The 10,134-nt window shown below is 40.8% G+C and overlaps 5 non-coding genes across 5 annotated transcripts; all 5 read right to left on the reverse strand.

The window, feature by feature from the left end:
- Positions 1-7,475: 7,475 nt before the first annotated feature.
- Positions 7,476-7,548, reverse strand: trnav-uac (transfer RNA valine (anticodon UAC)). Its single transcript has one exon. It is a non-coding gene; the product is annotated as a tRNA-Val (tRNA).
- A 137-nt stretch (positions 7,549-7,685) lies between these two features.
- On the reverse strand, positions 7,686-7,758 carry trnav-uac (transfer RNA valine (anticodon UAC)). Its single transcript has one exon. It is a non-coding gene; the product is annotated as a tRNA-Val (tRNA).
- Positions 7,759-8,217: 459 nt separating this feature from the next.
- trnav-aac (transfer RNA valine (anticodon AAC)) lies at positions 8,218-8,290 on the reverse strand. Its single transcript has one exon. It is a non-coding gene; the product is annotated as a tRNA-Val (tRNA).
- A 235-nt stretch (positions 8,291-8,525) lies between these two features.
- Positions 8,526-8,598, reverse strand: trnav-uac (transfer RNA valine (anticodon UAC)). The gene has a single exon. It is a non-coding gene; the product is annotated as a tRNA-Val (tRNA).
- Positions 8,599-8,725: 127 nt separating this feature from the next.
- trnav-uac (transfer RNA valine (anticodon UAC)) lies at positions 8,726-8,798 on the reverse strand. Its single transcript has one exon. It is a non-coding gene; the product is annotated as a tRNA-Val (tRNA).
- Between the last annotated feature and the right edge of the window lie 1,336 nt (positions 8,799-10,134).

Here is a 10,134-nt window from a genome sequence, read left to right on the forward strand (position 1 = left end):
CTCCTGAGAACCCCGTAAGGTACTCGCGACAAGGGGTGTGTCTGATGGGGTTCAAAGCGACAGCAGTGTCCATGGTGTACACAACCATTGTATTCTAAGCCAAACCTCAACCCGTTCTGTTCGTAGTAACCGTCTAAAAAGTACTTACCGAAGGATACTTCGCCATGGTTCAAGGCGTGGTGTAGGTCGACGTTTCGAGTCTTTTTGACATACTCCAGCCATTCTATTGAACCAGATGAATAGCATTTGCTCTGTCGGATGTACGCTTTGTTATGCGTGAGAGCCAGCGTATTTTTCTTAAGGAAATGTGTTTTGAAGATCCCCATCGCACAACTAGCGATCGTCGTAAAACTGAAAGGGTCAAGTTTGGTGCATTCGATGAACGACTGGCGATATTTCATACAACCTTCGCGTAATAACACAACGTCGTTAACGCCGTACTCGTACAGTTCTTTCTTAAAGTCAAAGAACTTACCCTCAACCGTGCTGTACCAGGCATCGAACTTTTGTTGGTCTTTATCCGACATGTTATCGTAGTTGTAAAACTTTTTGTCGGGGTAAGGTCCGAAATACTTTGCATTTTCCACTCTGTTGAAAAGATGTGGAAAGTAGCCTTTTTCAGTCGTCGTCAAGTCTAACGCAGCTGGCATTTTGGCTAGGGCAAACGGGGAAAAATGAATAACTGTCGAGGTATCGCTGCGCAAACGTTTCATCATACATAAGGATTAATTTACATCCCTGCATGATAACCTCGATGGCAATCCCAGCTTTGCAGAAATACTCCAGAATGAGAAAGGAGTCAAATCTGGAGGCGTAATGAGCAATGAAGCAGCAGCCTTCATATCGCGGCTGTCTGAAGCGCTTGATTAGCTTAGCTATACAGCCTGTACCGCGAGCTACAAATTTCTCCCCTTGGAACGTGATCGCGCAAACAAAATTAGCCACGTGCCTCCCATTTTCATAACGCGTTTCAAAATCGTAGAAAATGTATTTTTCGCAAAACTCCTTAGGCGCTCTGGGCTGTATGAAGCATTGGTGTTCTCCCTCGTCCACCAGAATTTCGCGACAATGGTCGCATTTGTCCGGAGCGCATACGTGTTTGGTTTTCTTGTTTCCCGGTTTAACCTGGTAGCGTCTGTTGCATAGTTTACAGTATTTTATAAGATCACAGGCGGGGTTTTCGTGACCCGGAGGTGGGTTTTTTTAATGCATTTCGAAGCAATAGCTCGATTTACAGTAACGCATGCAATCTAGACAGTGTATGGTCGTTTTAGGGTAGGTGTAACATTCTGAGTCGAAGCATACGTTACAGACGTGTTTGCATCGATGGTCTCTGCGACTGGTGTAACTTTTGTAACAAAATTCGCATACGTATTCCGAACCGATGAACCCTGTCAAACTCGTTATCATGTAGTAATGATCGTTATGGTGATAGAGGAACACCGTTTTCGGATGGGGTTCATCACAAGTTTTGTACGTTTCTAAGACAGCTGCGTTAGATCTGTGAAATACGACAATTTTAATGCCTAGAGCTCGTTCAAATGAGGCTATGTCGCTAAAAGCGATTGGATCTTGGATTGAGAAGCCTGCACTGTTTTGGATGGTGGTAGCCAGATTTTCTTACTCGGTCTCGGGTGTTGTGGGTTAAGAAAACGGGCGAGACAAATGGAGAAGCACAAATTATTCGAAATATTTGTGGGGCAAAATAAACTGTTTTTTTTTCTTTTGATCACCTCACCAATGGCCAGATCCATAAGTTTACGTCGTTGACCCCCACCTCCTTGCCTGTTCATAACAACGGTAGCTTCTATCTCAACGGCCTGGTCCGATAATAACTGATCGTTGCTCTGTAAAACTTTTTCAATTTGGTCGTAAAGCAAATTGGGGTCATAATTATTTCCATCGGTTAAAACAGCGCTGATGGGTATTTGTAGACTGGAGGCTGACACGGTCAAATTAATCACGGGTACATCCCCACCAAAATCTCTAGCAAAAGTAACAATCCCGCTCAGTGTGTCGTGTAAGTAACGATGATAATCGGCCAGATCTGCAGAGTTGATGACTCTCAGATTCATGCTCCTTCTCAACGATACGCTATTGAAACGAGGTCGTGGTAAAACGTGATATCCGTTAACGAACCCACCCCGGCGAATCAACGCATCAATGTCGAGGGGACTTAATCGCTCATGTGTAGGAGGATTACCTTCGCGGAAAGTATTATCATCGTCGGTAGGATGTTCTACACTATCGTCGTCAGGATCTGGGGGTGGTTCGGCGGTATTTAACCCTGCACCGTGTTGTATGGGTGGGTCATAGAGATTCATATTTGGATTTACGGCTAATTCAAAAAGATCCAAATCAGCAGATTGGTGTGACGATTCTACATTAAGATACTGTTCTAAAGAATCTGGAAGCATACTTATCGTTTCAAGCTCATCCGGAGACAGTTCTGTGTCAGATTGGTCTGATTGACGAGCGTCTGTAAAGAAGTATTTTGATCCATCCATTTTTGAAATTCAGACTAACATCACAGAGTATAAAACAATCACAGAGTATAAAACGTGAGATATTACAAAATCATAGAGCATAGATAAAATAGCATAGTGTATACATGTAATATAATAAGAGTATATAAAAGGAATATAAATCAAAGAGTATAAAATCAAAGAGTGTATATAACAATCAATACATGATCTAACGCGGTACAAAATGGATCGTGAGTAAACTATTAATTGTAGCAGACATCTCATCTATGAGGGTATGGAGAAGACGAAGCCTGAGCAGCATTTCACTATGGTGTTGCGTTGACATATGCTCGTTTATATCAGAATCCTCATCCATGATTAATCGGATAATATGGATGCGGTGAAATATTTCATCGCTCACATTCTGAAAAAAACGATCCTGAACATCGAATCTGCTATGTATCTCTGGCTGAAAGGATCGTAGCTCGTTACGTAAGGCATCTATTCTGCTATGGTTTTCTTCCTGCCTTGCAGAATTTGCATCAATTTTCCTGTTTATATCCGCATTCGCCTCACGAAACTCACTGCGAAATGCATCTATTGAATTAATGAGCTGGCGAATCAGAGGCTTATCGTTGGATGGTTCATCGACTGGTTGAGGGGTCAGCGCTACTTCTTCAACATCGATCTCTTCCGACGATTGGTGAAAATGAAATGGCGTCTGACCGGCGTTCGACGCTTCGCCACGCTCGCTCGTCCAAGAGCTCTGATCCCAAGCGTGGAGTTGAGCCACACCCCAGTCAGTCACATCGTCATCATCATCATCATGGATTCTATCCGAACCTGCTGTATGGAAATATAACAATCAATCATAATGGTATGACAAATTTGAGTTTAAATTTTAATACATGTAGATAGCCTCACCATTAAATAGCTCAGGACTAAATGGGGGTACAGAATAATTCGTTTTTCTAGTCTTTTTCTTTGGTTGGTCTAAAGCTGTGGGGGTAGGAACTATTTGATCTCCGACTATGTCTCGCCTATCTGTTACGACGATGGTGTCTTGTTCATTCTCGTCTTCAGTAAGGTCGACCACCGGGAATCCAGGCTGTGTGACGAATTGGATGAAATCTATAAAATAAATAAAACGTTAGATTTCCTTAAACGTAAAACATTACGTTGAAGGTGGATCTTGTTCTTACCATTGGCAGTGCTGTCTCCATCAAACCCATGCGTAGCCACTACGAATTAAAAATAAGTAAAACTTAAAATAAATTAAAATTAATAAATAAAGACGCATAAAAATTGGTACATTTAATTTATAAAGAATAGAAAATAAGTTCTCACATGAATTAATGGCATCAAAGGCGTTCCGCTCGACGTTTGAATCTGAGGGGGAAAAACATATTATGATTTGAAGCCGCCTGGTGGGGCCGTTTTATATGGTTGATGACGCGCACACACACACACACACACACACACACACACACACACACACACACACACACACACCTATAATTTATGAATCATACAACTTGGAAAATTTAAATACATCACATCAGCATTTAAATAGCTAGATTAAAACAATTTGCTCTAAACAAAATCATCTCCAACCATAGGATGACCTATCACAGTAAGGAGTGCATTGTATATCATTTCAGGGCACTAGGGGGGGCTATTTGCCTGTGAACTGGATGTTGTTTGAACTCCGGGACTGGTGGGGGCGCTATTTGCCTGTGAACTGGATGTTGTTTGAACTCCGGGACTGGTGGGGGCGCTATTTGCCTGTGAACTGGATGTTGTTTGAACTCCGGGACTGGTGGGGGCGCTATTTGCCTGTGAACTGGATGTTGTTTGAACTCCGGGACTGGTGGGGGCGCTATTTGCCTGTGAACTGGATGTTGTTTGAACTCCGGGCCTGTGGGGGCGCTATTTGTCTGTGAACTGGATGTTGTTTGAACTCATGGGCAACCATATCCATTCCATACCTGAATGTGACGCTTCAGAAAGTGTTTAAAACGATGATTATATGGTAAAATATATACCAGTATACCGTCAGAAGCATCAGCAATGTTTTTCTGAAACATATACAGACAAAAGCAAAATGATATAGCGCCCATAACAATGTGTGAGATCCGTTAGCAGCGTAGCACGAGATGCTAACCAACACACATGTTCTATCACCATGCCGCATGGTTAGCTATCCGAAAGATCGGTTTACTAAATTATAACGCTGTATATATCACCGTCTTTTCACATTAAAAGATAGCGCTGCATTATAACACACAAATAGCATTCGTAGAAGAGTGAAGTATGTTGCGGTAAGCCGACGGCTGATCCATGATTTTCATAATAAAAGCTTTTTCACATAAAAAGTTTCACATAAGCAGTACATCCGATGATAATCCATATTAATACACATAAGCATGGATATGCAGACTGATTTGGTTTAAAATCACCAATGGTCCATATTTTAAAAATCAAACTTTATGATAAATGAATGTGATGTTGCATATTATTAAAAATCATATCTACTGTTTTTCACCCTAGGTGAAAACAATATTTAAATCACCGTAGCATAACCCCATAAGCATGGGTATGCAGACTGGTGTGATTTAAAAAACAAAACAAAAAAAACACCAATGTTCCATATTTTTAAATTTCAAACTTTTATGAATATAATCTTACTTATTTAAAAATCATATCTACTGTTTTTCACCATGTGAAAACAATATTTAAATCACCGTAGCATAACCCCACAAGCATGGAAATAAAGACTGATGAGATTTTTTAAAATGTACATATGCAGACTGATATTTTTAAAATCATAGTTTATGATACTTAATATCTGTACCCAGATATTTTTAAAAATCATACTTTATTAATATAATTTTACATATTTAAAAATTCACATCTATTGTTTCACACCCTATGTGAAAAAACAATCTTTAAAACACCATAGCATAAAAGAATTACAAAGAGAAAATACTCACTGTTTTGCATGTTGATGAGTTGAGCTGTGCAGTCTTGAAGTTTGGACAAGATATGGTTTGCCAGGGTTCGAGCCGTCATCTATATATATATATATACATTCTGAGATGCAGTGAAAATGTATGGGAAAGATATAACTATGTGTGTCCGCTAGATGGCGCGTGTGTTCTATGAATGGTACAGGCGAGTTCACAGAGAGGTCGTTCTCAGAGATCTATCCAACATTTGTCGCCGTATTTCACGGATAGAAGGTCAAAACTGTCACAAAAGAGACACTCCTCTCTTGAGATACGATTTTTTTTAATTGGAAAGCGTATCGGTAGGGTGAAGTGGCACGTACAGCGGTACCGGCTCCTTTGAGTCTTTTCTATACAGTTGTTGTTTTTCAGGATATGCTCGCGACCATAAATTAGTATGAATCGTGAAAACAACAGGTGCTAAAGACGGTCCATGGATACATCTCCCAGTGTTGCAAGCACACACACACTTAGCGCTTTGAGTGTCAACTTTAATCCAATTCTTCAGTACTCTGAAACGGTAAGCTGATTTTTATTTTTGTCATCGGTTCGTAAACTGCATGAAATACGTTATGATTTTATTTCTGATCATCCGTTCATACTGTATAGCTTCTTCAACAGTCTAAATGGAAGATGATTTTTATTTTTGGACTGCTATAATTGGAATATTATTTATTTACAATGAATGATGCAAGCATTTTATTTATATACTTTTAAATGAACAATGTTGTTCAACTTTAGTTACTGGGAGATATTTTCTCACTTTCACCCCCCAGCAGGGGGTGCAGGAATAGGGTGGTGTCTCACTCACAGACAGACGCACACACTTAGCGCGGAGACCATTGCTGTCATGCGCTGGTGTTTGAGAGACTGAGGGGAGGGAGGGTGTCATGAAACACACACGCACACACACATACACACACACACACACACACACACACACACACACACACACACACACACACACACACACACACACACACACACACACACACACACACACACACACACACACACATTCCTCCACCACTCTGAATCACAGAGTGTCAAAACACAGAGTGTTTAAAAACTTTAAACTTATTTAATCTGAAATGACTGCTTCAGTAGATTTTTAGTAAGATATTTATTTTTGTTTTGAAAAGATTTTTTATAATCATTTATATACTTTTTAAAAGATCAATGTGTTCAACTTTAGTTAGTGTGAAAATTGTAAATGACTAAATGTAAATTTTATAAATATTTCATTCATATACTTTCAAAGGAGCAGCATGCTTTTCAACTTTAGTGTGAGAGTATTAGAAAAACCTTTTCTCACTATCCCCATTTATATAGCGTGCTCAGGAATGCCAGGATATCGGATGACACGCACACACTCACAGACAGACGCACACACACACAGTGCGGAGACTGTCAACTTTAATCCAATTCTTCACCATAGTGAAACGGTAAGATGATTTTACATTTGTAATTCTAATCTATTCTAATCTATATGCGACATTAGAAAAATTATTTTCTCACCCCGACACGGAGGGGATTTCCCACACCAAGAAGTTATTTCCCCCCGGGGTCAATAGGTCAAAATCAATGGGGCAAAGACAACTGGCAAAGACAACTGGCAACTTCATATATCATACAAAGGTCAATAGGGTAAAGACAACTGTCAACTTGATCGATCGATAGGTCAAAGGTTAATCCCTAAATTAAGCGACCTCCGGAACAACCCCTCCGGAAGGTCAAAGGTTAATCCCTACATCAAAGGACCTCCGGAACACCCTCCGGAAGGTCAAAGGTTAGCCCCGCCCACCTGTCAATCATAGGGTCATAAATCATTTTGACATAAGCCGAATGGTTATAACTACTAGTGTGACAGTCTGTAAATTCCACAAACAACAGAACAGAGGTCATTCGGCATGGCAGTCTGCCTACAGCTCCTTGGTACGATGGCCTTCACCTGTCTCAAAAGTAAGGGTTTTGTAGCATTTATATTTAAAATGCATCCACTTGTTTCCGCCCAGTTTTGAACTGAGGACATTTTGCGTGTAAAGCAAACGTGATAACCACTACACTACGGAAACTTGATTTGGACGGTACCCACCTAGTGTCATTCGGCATGGCAGTCTGCCTACAGCTCCTTGGTACGATGGCCTTCACCTGTCTTAAAAGTAAGGGTTTTGTAGCGAATTGCAGCATTTATATTTAACATGCCTCCACTTGTTTCCACCCAATTTTGAACTGAGGACCTTTCGCGTGTAAAGCGAACGTGATAACCACTACACTACGGAAACTTGGTTTGGATCTCATTCCCACCTCTTCTAGCGTACGCTTGTTAAAAGCGACTGAAACTATAGACTGCCCAGTGTTTTTAACATGGCAAAAAGCTGCTAATTTTGTTGGCAGACCGAACATTTTATATTACTGTACAGGAAACCTCAATGTTCATTTGTTTTATTTTTGTCCTTTTCTAAAGAGATTAAACAACAAACATCCCTTCAAGTGTACTGACCTGGTCAACAGAAAATCGCATACGAAATATTTGCAAAAATCACCCACAGTTTCCGCCCAGTTTCGAACTGGGGACTTTTCGCGTGTGAGGCGAACGTGATAACAACTACATAACAAACACGTCTTCAGGTTGCAGACATAAATCTTTAGGTGCACGCTTATTAAAAAGCATATAAAGGAAATAAGCGCTGCACCCACCTCGCGTGCCAAAGGGTTTACATTTTATGTCAGAATCCAACCACTGTTTCTGCTCGGTTTCGAACCGAGGACCTTTCGCGTGTTAGGCGAATGTGATGACCACTATACTACAGAAACCTATTGTTGAGAGGGATGTGCTTTTTAGAAGATGGCTCCTTCCCATAATCTGCCCTGCAAGCAGTGTGAAAGTCTGTAAATTCCACAAACAACAGAACAGAGGTCATTCGGCACCCACCCAGTGTCATTCGGCATGGCAGTCTGCCTACAGCTCCTTGATACGATGGCCTTCACCTGTCTTAAAAGTAAGGGTTTTGTAACGAATTGCAGCATTTATATTTAACATGCCTCCACTTGTTTCCACCCAATTTTGAACTGAGGACCTTTCGCGTGTAAAGCGAACGTGATAACCACTACACTACGGAAACTTGATTTGGACGGCACCCACCTAGTGTCTTTCGGCATGGCAGTCTGCCTACAGCTCCTTGGTACGATGGCCTTCACCTGTCTCAAAAGTAAGGGTTTTGTAGCATTTATATTTAAAATGAATCCACTTGTTTCCGCCCAGTTTTGAACTGAGGACCTTTTGCGTGTAAAGCAAACGTGATAACCACTACACTACGGAAACTTGATTTGGACGGCACCCACCTAGTGTCATTCGGCATGGCAGTCTGCCTACAGCTCCTTGGTACGATGGCCTTCACCTGTCTTAAAAGTAAGGGTTTTGTAGCGAATTGCAGCATTTATATTTAACATGCCTCCACTTGTTTCCACCCAATTTTGAACTGAGGACTTTTCGCGTGTAAAGCGAACGTGATAACCACTAGACTACGGAAACTTGGTTTGGATCTCATTCCCACCTCCTCTAGCGTACGCTTGTTCAAAAGCGACTGAAACTATAGACTGCCCAGTGTTTTTAACATGGCAAAAAGCTGCTAATTTTGTTGGCAGACCGAACATTTTATATTACTGTACAGGAAACCTCAATGGTCATTTGTTTTATTTTTGTCCTTTTCTAAAGAGATTAAACAACAAACATCCCTGCAAGTGTACTGACCTGCTCAACAGAAAATCGCATACGAAATTTTTGCAAAAATCACCCACAGTTTCCGCCCAGTTATGAACTGGGGACTTTTCGCGTGTGAGGCGAACGTGATAACCACTACACTACAAACACGTCTTCAGGTTGCAGACATAAATCTTTAGGTGCACGCTTATTAAAAAGCATATAAAGGAAATGAGCGCTGCACCCACCTAGCGTGCCAAAGAGTTTACATTTTCTGTCAGAATCCAACCACTGTTTCTGCTTGGTTTCGAACCGAAGACCTTTCGCGTGTTAGGCGAATGTGATGACCACTACACTACAGAAACCTATTATTGAGATGGATGTGCTTTTTAGAAGATGGCTCCTTCCCATAATCTGCCCTGCAGGCAGTGTGACAGTCTATAAATTCCACAAACAACAGAACAGAGGTCATTCGGCACCCACCTAGTGTCATTCGGCATGGCAGTCTGCCTACAGCTCCTTGGTACGATGGCCTTCACCTGTCTCAAAAGTAAGGGTTTTGTAGCGAATTGCAGCATTTATATTTAAAATGCATCCACTTGTTTCCGCCCAGTTTTGAACTGAGGACCTTTCGCGTGTAAAGCAAACGTGATAACCACTACACTTCCGAAACTTGATTTGGACGTCAGTCCCACCGCTTCTAGGGTACGCTTGTTCAAAAGCGACTGAAACTATAGACTGCCCAGTGTTTTTAACATGGCAAAAAGCTGCTAATTTTGTTGGCAGACCGAACATTTTATATTACTGTACAGGAAACCTCAATGGTCATTTGTTTTATATTTTTAAAATCATAGTTTATGATACTTAATATCTGTACCCAGATATTTTTAAAAATCATACTTTATTAATATAATTTTACATATTTAAAAATTCACATCTATTGTTTCACACCCTATGT

Source organism: Siphateles boraxobius, unplaced genomic scaffold (genome assembly GCF_051911475.1).
Source record: "Siphateles boraxobius isolate OS27281-9 unplaced genomic scaffold, OSU_SipBor_1 471, whole genome shotgun sequence".
Classification (NCBI taxonomy): Eukaryota; Metazoa; Chordata; class Actinopteri; order Cypriniformes; family Leuciscidae; genus Siphateles; species Siphateles boraxobius.